Source organism: Eptesicus fuscus, chromosome 10 (assembly GCF_027574615.1).
Source record: "Eptesicus fuscus isolate TK198812 chromosome 10, DD_ASM_mEF_20220401, whole genome shotgun sequence".
Lineage (NCBI taxonomy): Eukaryota > Metazoa > Chordata > Mammalia > Chiroptera > Vespertilionidae > Eptesicus > Eptesicus fuscus.
In genome coordinates this window covers 61869879-61890558 of record NC_072482.1, presented here as the reverse complement: position 1 = coordinate 61890558, position 20680 = coordinate 61869879, and the positions used below count along the sequence as shown (strand labels likewise).

At 42.0% G+C, this 20680-nt stretch overlaps 1 protein-coding gene and 1 non-coding gene across 2 annotated transcripts in view; both read right to left on the bottom strand.

Annotated features, from left to right (window-relative positions):
* SLC16A10 (solute carrier family 16 member 10) overlaps positions 1-20680 on the bottom strand; it is a 93214-nt gene that overhangs the window by 44835 nt on the left and 27699 nt on the right. The window lies entirely within an intron of this gene.
* LOC114231156 (small nucleolar RNA SNORA36 family) lies at positions 13646-13773 on the bottom strand. Its single transcript, XR_003617134.2, has one exon. It is a non-coding gene; the product is annotated as a small nucleolar RNA SNORA36 family (small nucleolar RNA).

The window sequence follows — 20680 nt, the reverse complement described above, 5'->3', positions numbered from 1 at the left end:
AACTGAGGCAAAGAATGGTTCAACAACTTGCCCAAGGCCACAAAGATACAAAGTGGAGGAAGGGAAGCCAGGCAGTCTGGAGACCGAGTTTCCACCACTACACACCACCCACCAGGAGCAGCCGATGTCTGTGGACAACTATCGCACAACTCTGGAGACACCATGGAGCACCTCCTCCTAAAACTGCTCTGTTCAAACAAGCCCTGATATTTCAGGAAAGCATCAACCTGCACAAATAAGTTTCAACCTAGCAGGTAGATTTCTATCTCCATCCTTAGGGCTAACAAAACAAAGACTCTCAGATCAGCATTCCTGGCAACAAGTAATTCTGCCAGGGAGTTACTTACTACTGAATAGCAGAAAATTACGAGATAACATTTAAACTGCCAGCATAAGCCATCAACTGCATTTTCAGGCTGGGTTGCAAGCCAAGGCTCTCACTTGCATTCCTCCCCAACAGAGGATATTGGGCCTGGACCAGCTTTTACATAAAAGAGTTTATTAAGACAAGCTGAGTTGATGAATAACAGGAAAAAATAGCTTAAAAGAAAAGATACCAAAACCAGTCATCTTTTACTCTGTTCTATGTTCTAGAAATCTTGACCTTCTTGCCATGCCACGAAAGGGGAAAAAAAAAAAGATTTGTCTTAGCCAAATCATATTTATCTCTGCCATTCTATTCAATCTCAAAATCAAATTCAAATAACAGGTATCTATTGAAAGTGTAACAGTGAAAAGCTAGATGGATGATCAGCCAAGGCCTAAAGATGGGGGTGAGGTGACCAGCAGCTCTCCCTTAGAGACCCACCGAGGGAGCCCCTCAGGGCACAGGTGCACAATCACAACAAATCTTATTCCAGCACCGACACTGTGAGACTCACGGAGCTCAAAGAAGTCCATTTACACATCTGCTGTCTTATATCCTAAAAACAAATGGATCTCATCTAAAGGCCGTGAAGTTGTGGCTGTGCCACTGCCAAACTCCCAACTGGCACCACAGAGCACCACAGAGGACTCGAGTGCGTGCAGAGGACTTGAGCAGCAGAAGCACTCAGGTAAGAGAAAAACTAACTTAGCAAGTCTTTCTGTAACACAGCATGACTGCCGTGGATGCCTGCATAATGAAGTTTCACTTCCAAGTAGAGGTGAGTATTCATTCCTTTTCTTGCTTTTCTTCCTGTTCCACTTCATGGTTCTGATGGCACTCACCAATTAGCATGATAATCGCAGCCATTGCACATGGAGAGAAACATTTGGCAGCATTAGAAAATTCACATTACTCTTTCTATTTTTTAATCCTCACCCGAGGATATGCTTGAATTGATTTTAGCGAGAGAGAAAGGGAGAGTGGGGGGGGGGCGGGGGGAGAGAGAGAGAGAGAGAGAGAGAGAGAGAGAGAGAGAGAGAGAGAGATTTTGTGAGGCGGAGAAACATGGATTGGTTGCCTCCTGTACCCACACAGGAATGACACTCCAACCAACGGAGCCACCTGGCCAGGGCTAATTCTCAATTTCTTTACAACATAACTTTAGCCTGGCCAGCATGGCTCAATGGTTGAGCATCAACCTATGAACAGGGAAGTCATGGTGGGAATCAAATCATGCCCAGGTTGGGGACTCGCTCTCTCTCCCTCTCCCTTCTTCTCTGAAATCATTTAAAATTTCTTTAAAAAAAAAAAACCAACACATAACTTTACATATTTCCTAATTTTGTTGTTGCGAAGGTTTATTTGTCAAGTTGAGAGCATATTCTAACACTTGTTAGATGTAAGATATGTAGAACTCCATGCGTACTTTTAAAGCAGGCTGGGCTGGCAATGTGCTGTTTCTTCACACTATACAGATGTGTTTTTGCATTTTCTGTACATAGGTTATATTTCACAGTAAAAGAAAGAGGAAAGGAAAAAGGAAAAAGCATCTCAGAGGTCATATCTGTGACCCTGATGGATACTATAAATCTTCCAGCTAAACTTGGTTAAAAGCATGGGTGAGATGGAGAAAGTATGCTCACTTTGTTTATATATGAAAACAGCTTTTGCGGATTTAAGTCAAACCATACAACTCTGCCGAATCCTCCTTCCTGAGGCAACCAGAGACCTTCTCTTTACATCAGCTGCAGCACTGCTAGGAGAGCTGGGAAGGAACCAAGGAGCAGAACATCCAACCAGCACGGCCAGGCACAGGACCAAGGGCTTTCCATGGTCATTTAATCCTGGCAGCGCCCCTGCCAGACAGGGAATACTGACTCTATTTTAACGGTAGGAAACCTGAGGCTCACAAGGATTAATTCTCTAAAAGGCCACAGAGCAAGTTGGTAGAATGCTGGTTCAAGGCCAGCTCACTGAAGATTCCTCAAATATACCAAATTCATGGATGTATCCAGGGTGGGAATAAGATCTAGGAACTGGAAAAATAAGTGAACATCATGATAACTAAGACAACCGGGCCAGGGGTTGTCAACCAACTATCTTGACTGCCCATCTTTTTATTCCTTCCGACTCTTGCTAAGCAATATTTTTCTGAATTCTCCAAGTTTTCTACAATGTTAGTGTATTACTTTTATAATTAGAAAGATTTGTTTACTTTATGCTTATATAATGTTTACCATATGCTAGATATAGTTCTAAGTGTTTATACTAATTAATTAATGTAAATATTCATTTAATCATCATAACAACCCTAGAAGGAGGGAGTTATTAATATCCCCTTTTTACCTAAGGAAAGCAAACCACAGAAAGATTAAGTAACTTGACCAGCTAGTCAGTAACCCAGCCAGGATTCAAACACAGGAAGTTTAAATTGTGCTCTTATCTACTATACATTACTGCCTATTTAAAAAACAGATTATGCCCTAGCCGATTTGGCTCAGTAGGTAGAGCATTGGCCCATGAACTGAAGGGTCTTGGGTTTGATTCCAGTCAAGGGCATGTACCTTGGTTGTGGGCTCAATCCCCGGCGCCAGTCAGAGCGTGTGCAGGAGGCAACCAATCGATATGTCTCTCTCACATGGATATTTCTCTCTCTCTCTGTCTCTCCCCCTCCCTTCCATTCTCTAAAAATCAATGGAAAATATACCCTTGGGTGAGGATTAACAAAAGAAAAGGAAGGAAGGAAGGAAGGAAGGAAGGAAGGAAGGAAGGAAGGAAGGAAGAGAGAAAGAAAGAAAGAAAGAAAGAAAGAAAGAAAGAAAGAAAGAAAGAAAGAAAGAAAGAAAGAAAGAAAGAAAGAAAGGAAGAAAGAAAGAAAGAAAGACACAACAGATTATCCTTGTGGGAAAAAGCTACTCTATCCTAGTGCATTCCATCAGAACAGGGATGGGCAAGTGGGAGCATGGACACAGGCCATGTGGAACTTGGGTCTGGGGCCCGGGGAGGATGTGCGTTCTCAGAAACAGAGGCACCCAGCAAACAGCAGGAGCAAACACGAGTGGCCTCTCTGCCTGGCAAGGCTGCAGCCTCCTTTGAGGGCAGATGTAATGTGTACCAGGCCACAGGCAACTCCACACACACAACAGGATGCCCGGAGCTGAGACACAGTGGTTACTCAACTGAAGCGCTCCCCCAAAATGGTAGAGGCCCCTCCAAAAAATACCATCTTAGGGAAAGATGCTTCTTTCCAGGTACTATTTATGTGTGAACACAAAGGAAGCCACAAGTGAGACCAAACGAGTTCACCGAAGACTGTCACAAAAACAAGTTTCCGTGGCAGAGAAGAAAGCCTTTACATGAACTTAACAGGAGATCCGCCCCCCCCCCCCCCCTGGAAATATCACTGTCACCGTGCTGACTCCACTGTGGTGGCATTTCATTTAGAGCACGTCTCCCCTGACCTATATATACGTTCCAGTACCAACATCTGTCTCACATTTTGTTATGACGAAGGTAAGGGGGGAAAGTCTTAGAGCACACACAAAGAAGCGTCTTAAAGCAAACAAATGTTCTGATATAATGATGTGTCTCGTAATTAAATATTCCAGCTCACACCTCAAATGTAGGTATCCTTAATTTAAAGTGTAATGGCCTGAACTTAACATAAAACCTGATTTTGGAATTCTAGTTTGTGTAAACTATGTTCTCAGAGATTTGCTGTGTAAGATGAACTCGATCAGATCATCTATGTGTCAAAGCCAAAAAAAAAAAAAATTACATTGAATTTTACTTATTTTATAAAGGAGAAAAGAGGAAACAAGTGTCTCTATCAATTGTCTTGGGCCTTTTCCAAACTGATTTAACAGGATTTCTACTTTGTCCCCGTTGCCTTTCACTCAGCTTACCTCTTGTCACATCTGGCTGCACAAGAGAAAAGGGTAATTTGGATGGGGGAGCTATCAGTAAAGATCTTGAATGTGCCATCGCTTCCTTAGGGTGTTTGGAGTTAGATCAAGGAGGCCTTTGAATACCACGTGGCTAGTCTATAGTTACACAAATTTGGAACTTAAAAGCCACTTTGAATTAAACTCAACTTAAATACAGGATAACAGCGTTATCATTAAAATAGTATTTGTCAAGCACTTTGTTCTTCCAGTCTGATAAAACTGCTTATATAGCCACTATTGATAATTCTGACAATGATGCACAGCCCATTCCCTAAAGCTTTACCCTCTTAAAGTACCATATCAGGTAGGGACTGTTTTTCCTCTTTTGCAACACTGAACTCCAGCAGCTTGTTAGTTTCACATCGGTTCCAAATCACTGTATTTTTCCATTTCCCCCTGACTTCCTTGGAAGTCTGACAGACTACATGGAAAGATGAAGAGTTTCCAAGGTCCAAAAACACAGCTGCTCCTTCCAAGGCCAGCTCCCAATCTGACGTGGCTGCCTGGTAGACATCACCCCAATCGATTACCAATGCCTTGCAGCCTTTTCATATTGCAATCTTTTCCTTTTCACTGGATAGACTTACTGCTTAACTTTAAAGCTCATTACATATCACATCATGTTAAATGAAAAATTAATGGACATTCTGTAAATGTGTACAAATTATACACAAATAAACACAAGAACTGGAAGTGAATGTGAAAAAATAAAAACAGTTAATTTGGGGATAAAATTTTTCTTGACTTATTAATTTTGTTATTAATAATATATTTTTTTACAATAGAAAACCACTAAAGAGGTAATAACCACAATCTGTAACTGATAAGCCACTTTCTTTTCTTTCTTTTTTTTTTTTTTAGTATATTTTTATTGAGTTCAGAGGGGAAGGGAGAGATAGAGAGAGAGAGAAACACCAAAGATGAAAGGGACTCATTGATTGGCTGCCTCCTGCACGCCCCCACTGGGGATGGAGCCTGCAGCCCAGGCCTATGCCCTGACCGGGACTTGAACCGTGGCCTTCTGGTTCATAGGTCGAAGCTCAACCACTGAGCCATGACAGCTGGGCAATAAGCCACTTTCTATAAGGGACAACACAATAAATAGCCTCCCTTAATGCATTTCACTTACTGGTGTACAGTGGAACACTTCAGGACAGAAAGGTTTATAGCATGGTGCTATAGAACTTCTATATTTCTTCTTAAAACTAACTGGTATTGTCTTGATCAGCTAGTCTACTTGCTTCAATAAAAGACCAACACTCCAACCCTTTCTTATCAGCCCATAAATAACCAAGTCAGGACATATTCTTCAGTCTAGCGTTAAGCATGGTTTGAGCATTGGCTTCACGGACCTGCTCTGGGACCACAAGCAGATTAATTAACCTCTCTGGGCCTCGTTTTCCCCACAGTAAAACGGAAAGGATAGTAGTGTCTACCTCAGAGGGTTTAGGATTAGTAGAATAAGTAGATAAAGGAGCTTGTAACTAGCTCTCAGTAAGCATTAAATAAATGTTAGCTATGATAATAATTACATATCATTATTAGAATGTTAACTGATTAAACTGATGGGATGATTCAAAGAAACAGACTGCCAAGGGACTGGAACCCTATTTGGAGAAGAAAACACAAGGGTATCGCTGCCCCTTTTGCCCTTAGTGGATATGAGAAAAGTTGCCAATAAACAGTCTCAAGCTACAAAGCCGAGGTGGCATCTGGGGTTGGACAGCCTAGATTCAGAGACATGGGAGAGACATGACCCAGCCCATGCCACCTTAAGGAGCCACATCTCTGTGCACAACAGGATCTTGCATTTCCCCTTCACTCCCCTACTTCCTAATCCCTGTTTTGTATCCAGTGTTCAGAAATAGCCTCTTTTTCCTCCCTGCCCCCCAACTCCGCCTCCATCCTCCATGCCCTTTAGACTGTTAGAGAGATTCATTGATAGATAACAAGAACCATAATGTCACTTCAGAGATGACTGCTGGGAGCATACATGACAAATAGCATCCATTATCAGGTTGGGAGCACACCAGCAGAAACACTGCAGTGCTCTAACTGCTAATCTGCCAGGCACTAGCTTTATGACACCAAAGACTATAAACTACAGGAAGGAAGAAATGTTTTGCCTATACCTTTGTTTTCTTCATAACACCTTGCCTAGTGCTTGCCCAAAGTTGGACGTATCCCTCCCCTGCTCAAAATCTCACACTTGAAAGAAATCCAAGCTCTTTACCCTGGCCTACAAATCCTACACAATCCACCCTCTTCCCGCCGCTCCCCCACCCCCTCCCCTGCCTCTCTCCACCCAGGACAATGTCTTCCTATTCTGTGCCACTCTCATCCTGCCTCTCAGACTTTGCACTGCCATTTTCCTCCTCCTGGAAGGCTATTCTGCCAGACCTGTTTAAAAAAATTTATTTGAGGGAGGGAGAGACGGAGGGGGGGGTGGAGAAAGGGAGGGAGAAGGGAGGAAGGGAGGGAGAGGCAGAGAGAGAGAGAGAGAGAGAGAGAGAGAGAGAGAGAGAGAGAGAGAGGCAGGCACATCAATTTGTTGTTCCACTTATTTATGTATTCATTGGTTTATGTGCCCTGACTGGGATTAAACCCGCAACCTAAGAGTATTGGACGACGCTCTAACCCAGTGGTCGGCAAACTCATTTGTCAACAGAGCCAAATATCAACAGTACAAAGATTGAAATTTCTTTTGAGAGCTAAATTTTTTAAACTTAAACTATATAGGTAGGTACATTGTTATTAACTTAATTAGGGTACTCCTAAGCTGGCCTTTGCTAAAAACTCAAGGGGCCAAAGAGCCGCATGTGGCTCTCGAGCCGCAGTTTGCCGTCCACTGCTCTAACCAATTGGGCTACCCAGCCAAGGCTCACCGACCTTCTTATGGCTGTGGCCACTTAAGTCTGAGATCAAATGCCACTTTCTCCAACAGAATTTCCCAACCTAAGAATGCCCTTTTCAAATACTGTCCCCTTTGACTTCCTTCAAAGCCCTTATCACTCCATGAAATTCTTACTGACTCCTTTACCATTTTACCACTAAAATGTAAATTACATTAGAGTAAGGACCCTATCTGTCTAGTTCACCATCATGTCCCTGATGCCTAGCGCAGTGACTAGCACATAGAAGGGGCTCTCAGTTTTTGTTGAGTTAAATACATGAGTAATATAACCTCTGAAGATGATAATGCTACCCAGTATTTATTGATTGCCCACTATACTGATTACCTACTTTCTACTCTTTATCTCATTTAAACTCTCCCACAACCTCACAAGGTCCCCCATTTTACAGATTAGGATACCAAGGCTTAGAGAGATTAACTTGCTGTAAAGCCAGGATTCTGGTCTCATTCATAAAAGATTATATAATAATATAAAAATTCATATTGTTAACCACAGAGCTATACTATCTCCAAGTCAGATTTCTTCATTTATAATATAATAATAGTCATGTCATTTCACTAAAAAGGTTTATTGTTAGGAGCAAATATATAAAAACACTGAAAAGCATAAAGTGCTATGCAGATGTATTACAATATCCTAAATAGTCACAGATTGCCTAATGTGAATCTAGGTCAAAAAGAAATATAGTAAGCAAACTTCTTTAATTGCACACTTCATCGCTGGCACAGTTGTCCTTAGTAGTATGAATACGGCACTCCTACATATATTTCAATATAAATGAATGCATGTTTTACCAACTATCCTTCAGGAGCCACTATCTATACTAATAAAAGAGTAATATACTAATTAGACCGGGAGACCTTCCAGACATCCTTCCGGACAAAGCCATGGTGGTGGGGCCGAGGCAGAGGTGGTTAGGGGCGATCAGGCTGGCGGGGGCGGGGGGGCAGTTGGGGGCAAGCAGGTCAGCAGGGGGGAGCAGTTGGGGCAAGCAGGCCAGCAGGGGGGGGCAGTTGGGGCAAGCAGGCCAGCAGGGGGGAGCAATTGGGGGCTATCAGGCCAGCAAGGGGGGGGGCAGTTGGGGGCAATCAGGCCGCAGGGGGGCACTGTTGGGGGTGAGCAGGCCGGCAGGCAGGTGAGCGGTTAGAAGCCAGTGGTCCCAGATTGCAAGAGGGATATCCCACTGCCGGTTTAGTGTCGGACATCCCCCGAGGGTCCCAAATTGGAGAGGGTGCAGGCCGGGCTGAGGGACAACCCTCCCCCCCCATGCACGAATTTTGTGCACCGGGCCACTAGTGTAAGTATAAATGAATTACAGGAACAAGCTAACTAAAGGGTTCGCGTCAAAGAGGACCTCTAAATACTAAGAAAATACTCCTAGTGAAGTCAGCTTCACCTTTATAGCTAAACACCAGCACACTGGGTCCTCATTCATCATGGAAAGAAAAAAGAGAGCGATAATACCCAATCTGCAACACTGTTTTGAAGAGTCTTCAAAATCTCTTATTCTAGGATTTTAAGATAATTCCCACTATAATAATAACTGGTTCTCAACTATAAATCTAAAAATAAGGCACTATGGATTATAATTCTGATACTTATGACAAATATTACATGTAAACACATACAACAAAATATGTACATGCAGGTGTCTGAATAAAGCCACTAAGGATTCAAGCTGCTAATTGCCATGCCTGTCTTTGCTAAGAATTTATCATGGAAATCAGTATACAACAGTATTCAGTATAGAACAGTACAAGGAACATGGAGTGTGAAGTCCAAAGATCAGGTCTGTGTCCTAGGTTCTGCAGGTACCCCCTGTTTTATCTAGTGAATCTGCGCCTCAGTTTCCTCATCTGTACAATGAGGAGGAGAATAATACCACCATCCTACATGTTGGCCAAGTTAGGATGAAGGATGCTATTTATGTAAAAATACATCAGGAGTGTAAAGCAGTAAACAGACTTTACATTTCTTATATAGCAATTGAAAGCAATTCTAACAGCAAATATACAGTATAAATATAAACTTTTATTGCTATATGGATTGAAGAGAGTGGTAAAAAATTACTTAACCACAGAACTATCCAAGAAATTACACTCCTTTATTCAGACCATCTAGAAAAACTTACCAGAGGCAAAAGGATTTCAAGGGCAATTAGAGAGAGTGGTTTTTTGGTAAATTCATCAAGTCACATAGTTATTTTAATGCATCTTAATTTTAACATTTTACTATAAGTGTGTCCTGGTTTTCAAAAACATTACTTTCCAGAAATTTCACGGGAGGTAAGCGATAACCACTCCATGACCATATATATCATTTAACAAAACATACTACCATTTCTACAAAGGCTGACCCCAAACTACTCCCATAAGCCCTAGAGATGAACTGACAAATTCTCTGTAATTTAATAACACTGCTTTTAAGGTTGATAATATGAGTTTTAGTGTGGCTAGTTAGAGAAGCAGGAAGATCTTTGAATTAAAATAAGTCTGCAGATTTCACAATCTATTTAGATCTAGCTGATGAATTTTGAAACAAAAATAAAGACTAATTCAGGGTTTAAATTAATCTTATGTAATACAATTTAAGATATTTTAATAAAATGTTTTTCTAATTTTATTTCATCTTCCCAATATAGCAGTACTAAGGTTAAAGTATGACTATCCTTTAAAAAAATTTTTTTAATTGATTTTTTTAGAAAGAGGGAGATGTGAGAGAGATACATCATTTGGGAATCAAACCTGAAACCTGGGCATGTGCCTGCTCAAACCACTGACCTTTGGGTGCATGGGACGACACTCAACCAACTGAGCCACACCAGCCCGGGCAAAGTATGACTATCTTTAATGAACTGTGCCATTTAGCCATCAGCACTTAAGATTCAAAGTCAGACTAATTAACAATGAGGACAATTTCCAGATACTGTGCTGTGAACTGAACTTGAACTCTGATGAAAAAGCAGAGGTAGGAAAAACAAACAGCTGATAAACAATTTATAAACATTTGTTTTTCCTATAGAAAGTCTATAAAGAATACTTTCTACTTCATGTTTTCAGAGATTTATTTTTACAACATACTAAAGATCACACTAAAATTATTACTACTCAATAATGTAAGCCGGAATAAAGTTTTAGGGACTCGATGAAAGAAAAGCACTCTATTGGAGAAAATAAAAAACTTTTAACGGTGTATGTTTTTTTCAAACTGTATGTACAAAAGTCCATTTCTCAGCCATCAACCAACTCCAAATAATCAGGCTCAGAATAAGCAGATAAAAGGCCCTAATTTAAAGAAGAGCTGAAAGCACAGGATCCTCTGTATTACTGTGGCCAATCCCATCACCCAAAGTTTACTTACTTCGTGGCATCTTCAAAGCCAGCCCACTGCTAATCAAGAATCCCTGCATCTTCTCTTAGGATGAAGTCATCCTGGATTTAGAGCGACTTTCTCTGAGGACCCAGAGTGTGTGCTTGGCTGTCAGTGGGGCCTCTCACAACTGCCTGGGCTGGGCACTGGAGCCCAGGGCCCGCTCCCACCTCCACCTGGTGAACTTCCCGGCTGCTGCTGACCCAGCACTGACCCCCTCTGGCACTTCTTGGAGATTTTAAAAGGGGGAAAAGTGGGGAGGGGTGGGACTTAGGCCAGTGTCACCCTGATGGTAACATAATGCACAGTCTCCTTTGCATTGACACCACCTTCCAGAGGGCATTTAGGTGAGAAAGGACCCCTTGAGCCGAGTGTCACAGAAGTCAGTATGGAGGGGGACAAAGCCTCAGACCCAGCACCCCAGGGAAACCAGCGGTGACAAGGGACTCCACTCCGACTCTGACTCCTACTTGCCCCTTAGACCGAACATCAGAACATTTAGGAACTTTTCCTGGTGATTTGTCTATTGGAACACAACAGAATCAGACAAGGTCGCTGTCACCTCCTGGCTCTGGGGCTCAAACAGTGAACCAAATAACTGAGGGAGCAGCAGGTCTCCAGCCAGGAGGTGTCTCCCGGATTTCGTCCTCACTAAATTAGACACTGAGGAAGAAAGCTAATATCAGACACAGGTCCTTCTCCAGAGGGAGCCACAGTCTCAGAGCTATCCTACCACGTACCTGAGCATGGGCGTGAATTACACAAGTGAATAAATAATTGATCCAGTCAGCAATGAGAGGCTAACAGGGAAGATTCTTTTACGCTGCTTTAATCTGAAGAGACTTCCTTACAAGCATTAAAACATCCTGGGCCTTTACATTGTAATTATCAGTTGCTCATGAGAGAATTATATTGGACAGGGGAAGAAGAAATAAAAGTACAAAAACAGAGTTACAGTGGAACCAGGCAGAGATCAGCCTGATAGGATGATGACAGGTGGGAGGAATGGGCTAGAGTCTGAAGGAAGCCTCTGATGATTAAAACATACATGGGGTGCCCAGCCGGTGTGGCTCAGTGGTTGAGCGTCAACCTATGAACCAGGAGGTCACGGTTTGATTCCTGGTCAGGGCACATGCCTGGGTTGTGGGCTTCATCCCCAGTGGGTGGCATGCAGGAGGCGGCTGATAGATGATTCTCTCTCATCACTGATGTTTCTATCTCTCTCTCCCTCTCCTTCCCTCTCTGAAATCAACAAAAACATTTTTTAAAAAAACTAAAAAAAAACATACATGGAGAGTATAAGATCCAAATCACAGCAGGCTCCCAGAGCACAGTGATCTTTTCAGAAGGAAAGTTAATATGCAACATGTGAGTGAAAGCCAAGTGCAAAAATATTATGCCATGAACAGGTGAGGCAATATTTATTTTCCAGATGGGATGATTCTCAGTAATGATGAACTGGTAGTAAATAAAATAATAACAGCAGGGCCTAGCGATTATGCCCAGCACTCCTCTCCCAGGACATGGGTGACAGCAACTGAGGGTGAACTCCAACCATGCAGAACAGCTTAAAACAGAACCCACCAGTCCTCTCTGGGGAAGCAGGAAGCAGGCGCTGTGCTGAGTGTGATAAGAACTTGATAAGGACCAGGTAACAAGAGCCCTTACTTAAACCAGGTGCTACTAGTAAGTCCGCATGGAAGAGCTGCAGCTGAAGGGATCTCAGCTGTGCCCTGGAAACTTTAAAGAGCACAGTGAGATACAAGGCCCCGGTTCCTCCCCAGCCAGCCCACTGTGGAGAAAGTTCTCCCTGGTGGGCAGGCCAACAAGTATTCAAGTTTCTCTTGCCTGGAAAATCAGTGACCAGAGACCAGCCAGAATCTGCACTCCTTTCTGACAGTCAGCAAATCAGCTTCCAACTTTACAACCCAAAACATTGCCTTCACTGTCCACACAGCTGAGGTGGGTTTCTAGGGAATGCCGAGATGTGGACTAGTCCAGCAGTCACCAACCTTTTGGACCTCACGGACCACAGGTTGGCGACCACTGGACCAGCCTGAAGCCAAGGGGCAGGTTCCAGGTTCAGGACACCCAATAGTAAGATAAGAGGCTGTCAATGAGGGGAATGAATGAATGAATGAATGAATGAATCATAGCTCTCAAAGCTGGGGGACCCCCAAGCAACAGTAAGGGCAAGTCACAGTCAAAAAGTCAGACATGCCCTAGCCCAGTGGTCGGCAAACTCATTCGTCAACAGAGCCAAATATCAACAGGACAACGATTGAAATTTCTTTTGAGAGCCAAATTTTTTAAACTTCTTCAAAAAAGACTCGCCCAGGCCGTGGTATTTTGTGGAAGAGTCACACTCAAGGGGCCAAAGAGCCGCATGTGGCTCGCGAGCCGCAGTTTGCCGACCACGGCCCTAGCCGCTTTGGCTCAGTGGATAGAGCGTGGGCCTGCAGACTAGAAGGGTCCTGGGTTCAATTCTGGTCAAGTGCACATACCTGGGTTGCAGTCTCAATCCCCAGTAGGAGGTGTGCAGGCGGCAGCTGATCAATGATTCTCTCTCATCATTGATGTTTCTATCTCTCTCTCCCTCTCCCTTCCTCTCTGAAATCAATAAAAATATATTTTTTAAAAAAAGAAAGTCAGACACCAGGAAGCTGACACAGGTAAGAAACTCAGTTTGGAGAAGGAATTATTCATGTCATGACATGTTCACATAAAAACGACATGCGTGGTACAGTAAAGATGTGTTCTTGCAGAATGTACCATATATAGTGGGAATGCTATATTCAGTGGGATTATTCTTCTGACCAAAAAGCTTCACAGGCCCACTTTATCACACGTCAGATTTCTGCATGTCTGTTTGATCCAACTATAAAGAGAGCTTATCTTTCTATTTGAAATAAATCAACACAGAGGCCACTGACTCTGTGCAATCACAGTAAAAAAAAAAAAAAAAAAAAAAAGTTTAATTATTAGCATGAACTTTACCATTTCCTTTATGCTCTGCAATGCCAGTTTTATTTTATTTTATTTTCCATTTTTGTAGGCTGGGAGGTAAGTGAATAGAGCAATGCTTTCTACCCAATTGTCTCCCAAGCCCATGTTTCAAAGTCCCAAAGTTTAATGAACAGAACAGGGAAGATGTCCTGAACACAACACTTTGAAATGCAATGCCAGTTTTAAGTGCAAATATAAATTTAACTCATATGTAAAATCACCTAAATTATGCAATTTGTATTTCATAGCTCATCCGCAGAGGTACCTCAAGCCAGCCAGAAGAGACAAATTCAGGCCAGACTCAAGAAGGTTGGAATGAGGAACAGAGGGTGCCCCCTGCATGCATCCAACTCAACAGAGAGCTCCTTTGGACACAAGGATACTCGTGGGAAAAGTGCAGATGCTAACAGGGAAGGGGGGAGTGGGGGAAGGGGAGGAGGTCTGCTGCAAGTAAACACTCAGGCCTGACAGCTGCTGAGTTTTGCCTTGAAACCACCCACTAGACCAAGGCCGTGGGGGGCGTAGAGCCAAGGATCTCCCCTGCCCGTTGGCCAGCCATAGCAATCCACGGTATAGGAGGGAAGCCCAAGGGTCTGTAAAATTCCACACATGGGCATACCAGGTACTCAGACTGGGGGTGAGTTAGAGGCTGGCTTACCAAATATGCCAGCATGCTACCAGAATGGAGGTGGCCACCACCGCCACTGCCCACAACACTACAAGACACAAGCACCTGACCCCAACCCTCCCTAAGCTACCTGTCTCCCCGTAGGAGGTAAAGGGCGACAGCAACATGGGCTTCCTCCTCCCCAACATCACCCATTACCACCTGAGCTGAAGGGCAGCAGTGGGCATGGGGCAGAGCCCCGGGAGGCAGGGAGGCAGGGAGGCACATGAGGCAAGGCCCCAAACCCTGAGCACAGGCTCCACTGTCCCACTGGACTTCATTTACAAAACAAGATCAAATATAAAATTATTAAGAATTTTAAGATTCTGACAGGAAAGAATTAAACCAAGGATGAGACCCTTCTGAGCACAGAACCCTGGTGGGTGCACAGGAAGCTGGCCCTACCTGGTTCTGGCTAAATATGAAAATCAAAGAAAAGGGGGTGAGTCTGTAGCTTTCCACAGAGTTGTTCTAAGTGGGAATAGAAAAATAACATAGTTTCTCTGAAAACTATGTTCCTCCAAATACAGTGAAATCTTGATAACGCCGGTGCCACAGAACTAAACTCATCCAGGCCTCCAGGGGAACCGGGTGTAGCTCCAGCGGGGGTAGGAAGCATGTAGGTCATTATTTTTACAGGTGACGTTATTTGACACGTGGCTCACTTAAACTGGAGTTTTAAGATCACGTGACAATACACATTCCAAATATACTTGGAATAAATGAACAAATAATTAACAGAAATATTTGACAAAACACTGTATTTTTCCATCAGAGAAATAAAATTCCTATTTGCCTCATTTCCACATGCACACATTTTAAAAAGAATTCCCCATGAAATAAGCTTTCTTTCAGAGCAGTGCACTTTATACCAGAAGTTCTAAAGAATAAAAAAAAAACACCCTGACACCCTCAACCACATTTGATAGTGATTAAACACTATAACATCAATTCTTTTTTAAAAATCTCACATTGACCACTCAACAGTGATTGAGACAATCCTAGAATCTTGTTCAAATACTAATAATCGGCATTATGACACGCTGTTCTTCCCCTTTTCAAAAAGGCTGTCAAGTAAGGGGGTGGAAGCCCGGCCCATATGACTCAGTGGTTGAGCATGGGCACATGCCTGGGCTCCATTCCCAGTGCGGGGCGTGCAGGAGGCAGCCGATTGATGGTTCTCTCTCATTGATGTTTCTATCGCTCAATCCCTCTCCTTTCCTCTCTATAAAATCCATAAAAATATTTTTTTTAAATAAGGGGACAGGAGTGGGGAGGAGGAGGTCAATGGGGGGGGGGGGGATTATAATAATTTCAATAATAAAGACAATTTTTACAAAAAGAAAACTAGTACACCAAGTTGTATGTGTGTGTATTTTTTAGTGGTACTCGGTGCTGGTAAGGCAGATCCTGTCAACCACTACTGATGGGAATGAAAATTACTACCGACTCTTTTGAAAAACAATTTGGGAGTAGGTTTTATGAGGCCTAAAATGTTCATTCCTTTGTTTCACTGACCTTAAAGAAAACATTTGGAAAGTGGCAAATATTTACATACAAAGATTGTCACAACAGCATTGTTAATATTAGCAAATAAGTAGCAAACATTAGGAAAATGTTTAAATGGGGTTTTGTACATCTGCATAATAGACTGTCATAGAGCCATTATCAATTATGATTATAAATTATGAATAATCTTTAATGAAGTGATAAAATGCTTATGACAGACTGTAAAGTTAAAAAATACTTAGTGCATAAAACTATATATTCTGTATGATATCTGCAATTACCTATGCTTGAGAGTATTGATTGAGAGATTCATTGGGAAAACACTGAGAGAGAAAATAACTAAAACTAAAAAAAATAAAAAAGGTGGTCAAATAATGTACAGCACCTACTGGCTCAGCATAAATTAAAGTCATTGAAACCAGTGCCTAAAGCGGTTCATGGAGGGGGGCCAGTCTGTGACCTATTTATGGCCAGTTCATAACAAGATAACTAAAGAAACTAAGAGTGTTTCCAAATGTTTATAGCAATTTGAAAGGGTAATTTTATGTCTGATAAATCTAATAATGTATAATACAAATAAATCCAAAATCATTATATTTGCCTCCTTTTTTCTTTTCAGTCATTCTGGACTGGAGATATGCACATAATAAAAGATTCTGATTGGACTTCTACTTCACTTCCATTTAAGGTATAAAATTTATACTGTGTAGATACTCTATACTTATATAGTTAACTATATAAAAGCATATTTTGATTTTTTGTTTGTTTTTTTCTATACTTAACTATAGAAAAGCATATTTTGAAAATGTAAAGCTGCCAAAGTTACCTAGCCCTAAATTAGTCTACAAAATAAGTTAAATCTCTAACACAGTGACATGTAGGCAAATTGCCATCTATCAACTCTAACCTCTGATTTAGGGGCCCATTTTTGTGTGTTTATATATATATATTTTTAAACAATGCTGACGAGCACTTTTCACACTTAGTATATGCCTATGATTATAAGTAGACCCAGAGGAAATATCTTGGTTATTTTTCCAAGAAACTGAGAAAGTATTACACACAGAAAAATGAGAAGCGGGGAAAATGCTTCATAAAACCCAAACTAGGGATGTAGGAAGAACAGCGTCAGCATGTTTCTCTGAATGCCAGTGCAGCTCTGCAATGTGAAGACATGTGCAAATCAGCTTTTATGAAAATAGATACAGGCATTAGCATTATGAGCACATTTTTATATTTCTAAATATTTTAAGTTAATTTCTATGATGAATATCCCCATTGACATTACTTAATGGTTTAAAGTAACTTGATATTTAAAAAACCATACCTAATCAACTTTAAAGGAAATTCCTTTATCATAAAAATTATGAGTGTGGATATATAAAATATTAAAAGAAAGACATCCAAAATAATAAAAAATAAAGACCAGAAATCCTACCAATACCATGGTTTCCAAACCAATAAGATTATAGTGTTCTCCTGTGGTGTTGTTCAGTTTCCAAAATTCCAAGTCCTAGGTAAGGCCTGGAGGTGATCAAGTTTCAGACTATATATAAGTTTTTTCACCGTAACTGTTCTGTTGTTGTTGTTTTTTCTTTCTTTCTTTGAGAGCCAAAGATAACAGCCCTGACACAGTGGGGATAGTAGCAATTATTTAAGTTCCAAGTAAATGCATTAAGTTTTATTTGTTTTATTCACCTCTTTATACCAAGAGGTAAAAACCTGCTTCTTCCTTTCTTATGTTGCTCTACTACTACCCTAAGCACATTTGTGGATTTGATTGTGAAATCTAAATATAACAAAAGATATTCATAATTCATTCTGCCAGTACATCATGATTTCAAAATGCCCCAAATTCAAACAAACAATAACAATAAACATCATAAACAAGGACAAAAAGCAAATGTCAAATTGGGAAAAATATTTGCAACTCATATTATTAATAAATGGCTGAGTTTCACAATAAAGTAGTAATTCCTACAAATCAGTTCTTAAAAAGCTAACATTTCAGTACAAAAATAGACAAAGGATAAACCAGACAGTTCACAAAAAGTAAGTAAAATAAGTAACTCTTCATACAAGAGAACATCTCCAACCTTACTCATAATAAGAGAGAAATACAACTCATAGTGAAATCATTCTTTCTCTAACAGATTGTCAGAAAGTGTTAGCAATGTGAAGATATGTGCAAATCAGCTTTTATGAAAATAGAAAACTTGGGAAAAGTCGTATTGGGAAAGTTGAGGGTAAATCGAGCATTCTCATGTACTACTCTTGGGAATGTAAAGTGGCACCAACTCTACGGAGAAAATCTGGTCATTTTTATTAAAATTAAAAATACAGACCAAAAAGGACATTATTAGGTCAAATGACAAATTTGGAATATGGATAGTATATTGTAGAGAAATACATTGTACCCATATTAAATTTATTAAAATTCCTAACTTACAATGGTTATAAAAAAGAATGCCCTTATTTTCAGGAAATACACATGCATTTAGGAGAAAGGGCCATGATATATTCAACTTATTTATAGGATTTACAGGTATTCTTTATACAATTGTTACATTTTTTGTTGTTGTTGTTAATTCTTACCCAAGGATATTTTTCCATTGGTTTTTAAAGAGTGGAAGGGAAGGGGAGAGACAGAGAAAGATCGATGTGAGAGAGACACATTTATTGCTTGCCTCCAAGGCTCGTGCCCTTGACCAAAATCGAACCAGGAATGCTTCAATACTCAGGCTGACCCTGTATCCACTCAGCAAAACCAGCTAGGGCTATTCCTACTCTTGCCACTTTCTTTTTTGTTTTTGTTGTTTGTTTTTATAATCTTTATTGTTGAAAGTATGCCCTATGTCTCCTTTTTTCTCTGATTGACCCCATATAGCCCACTCCCTAGGCCCCTGCCCCCGGCCTTCACCACCCTATTGTCTGTGTCCATGGGTTATGCATATATATGCATACAAGTTCTTTGGCTGGACTCTTCCCCCCCCCCCCACCCCCACCTTCCCTCTGAGACTCCACAGTCTGTTCCATGCTTCTCTGTCTCTGGGTCTATTTTGTTCATCAGTTTATTTTGTTCATTAGATTCCACATATGAGTGAGATCATGTAATACTTGTCTTTCTCTGACTGGCTTATTTCACTTAGCATAATACTCTCCAGGTCCCTCCATGCTGTCTCAAAGGGTGAAAGAGTCTTCTTTTTTACTGCAGCATACTATTCCATGATGTAAATGGACCAGTTTTTTAATCTACTGACTAGAGGCCCGATGCATGAAATTCTTGCACAGGTAGGGTTCCTAGGCCTGGCCAGCAATCAGGGCTGATTGGGGCCTTCTGGCTGCCGGCCGGGGCCTTCCTTCCAGCTGTTGGCTGGGGTCTTCCTTCTGGCTGCAGGCGGGGGCCTCCCTTCCCTGGCTGCAGGCCGAGGCCTTCCTTCATTCCACGCTGCCACGTGGTGGTCCGCGCACGTCATAGTGATTGATCAAACTCCCGGTCTCCTGGCCAAACTCCCAAGGGGACAATTTGCATATTAGGCTTTTATATGTATACTAGAGGCCCGATGCACGAAAATTCATGCAAGAGTAGGCCTTCCTTCCCCTCGCTGCTGGCACCGGCTTCCCTCTGGCACCTGGGACCCGGGCTTCCCTCCCTCTGGCCAGCCACAGGCACCCGGGACCCGGGCTTTCCTCTCTCCAGTGGGCTGCAGGCACCCAGGACCATGGGCAGCTTCCCCCAGGCTGGCCGCAGGCACCTTGGACTGTGGGCGGCTTCCCCCGGGCCAGGCCCCGGCTTTGTCAGGAAGGACGTCCAGAATGACGTCTGGAAGATGTCTGGTCTATCCAGTCTAATTAGCATATTACCCTTTTATTAGTATTGCTATAGATGAGCAGTTGAGCTGTTTCCAGATCTTAGTTATTGCAAATTGTGCTACTATGACCAGAAGGGTGAATACATTCTTTCTGATTGGTGTTTCAGTCTCTTAGGATATATTCCTAGAAGTTGGATCACTGGGCCAAATGGCAGTCCCATATTTAATTTTTTGAGGAAACGCCATACTGTTTTCCATAATGGCTGCATCAGTCTGCATTCCCACCAGAAGTGTACTTGGGTTCCCTTTTTCCACATCCTTGCCAGCACTTGTCATTTGTTGATTTGTTGGTGGTAGCCATTCTGACAGGTGTGAGGTCAGACCTCATTGTTGTTTTAATTTGTAACTCTCTGATGATCAGTGACTTTGAGCATTTTTTCATGTCACTTGGCCATCTGCATGTCCACTTTGGAGAAATATCTATTTAGGTCCTTTGCTCATTTTTTAATTGGGTTGTTTGTCTTCCTTTTGTTAAGTTGTATGAGTTCCCTATATATTTTGAATATTAACCCTTTATCGGATGTATCATTGCCAAATACGTTCTCTCATACAGTGGACTCCCTTTTCATTTTGTTCATGATTTCTTTTGCTGTGTGGAAGCTTTTTATTTTGATACTAGAGGCCCGGTGCACGAAAATTCATGCACTTGGGGGGGGGGGGATCCCTCAGCCAGGCCTGTCCCCTCTCACAGTCTGGGAGCCCTCAGGGGATGTCCTACTTGATGGCTTAGGCCCGCTCCTAAGCCGCAGTCTGGCCTCCCTCTGTGGGAGGTGACCAGGCAAATCAGGGGAAGGTGCCGCCCCCATCACCCTGCTGCTGCTGCCACTGCTGGCCGCTGTGGCTGCTGGCCCTCAGCCCTTGCAGCTGCCAAGGTGTTTTCATCAACACGGACTCCAGTCCCTTCACCACAAAGAAATGACAACTTTCTTTAGGCATTTTCAAGATGTCTCTTTCATAGGATATGACATTTCTCTCTTTTTTTTTATCCTCACCTGAGGATATGTTTCCATTGATGTTTTAGAGAGCGT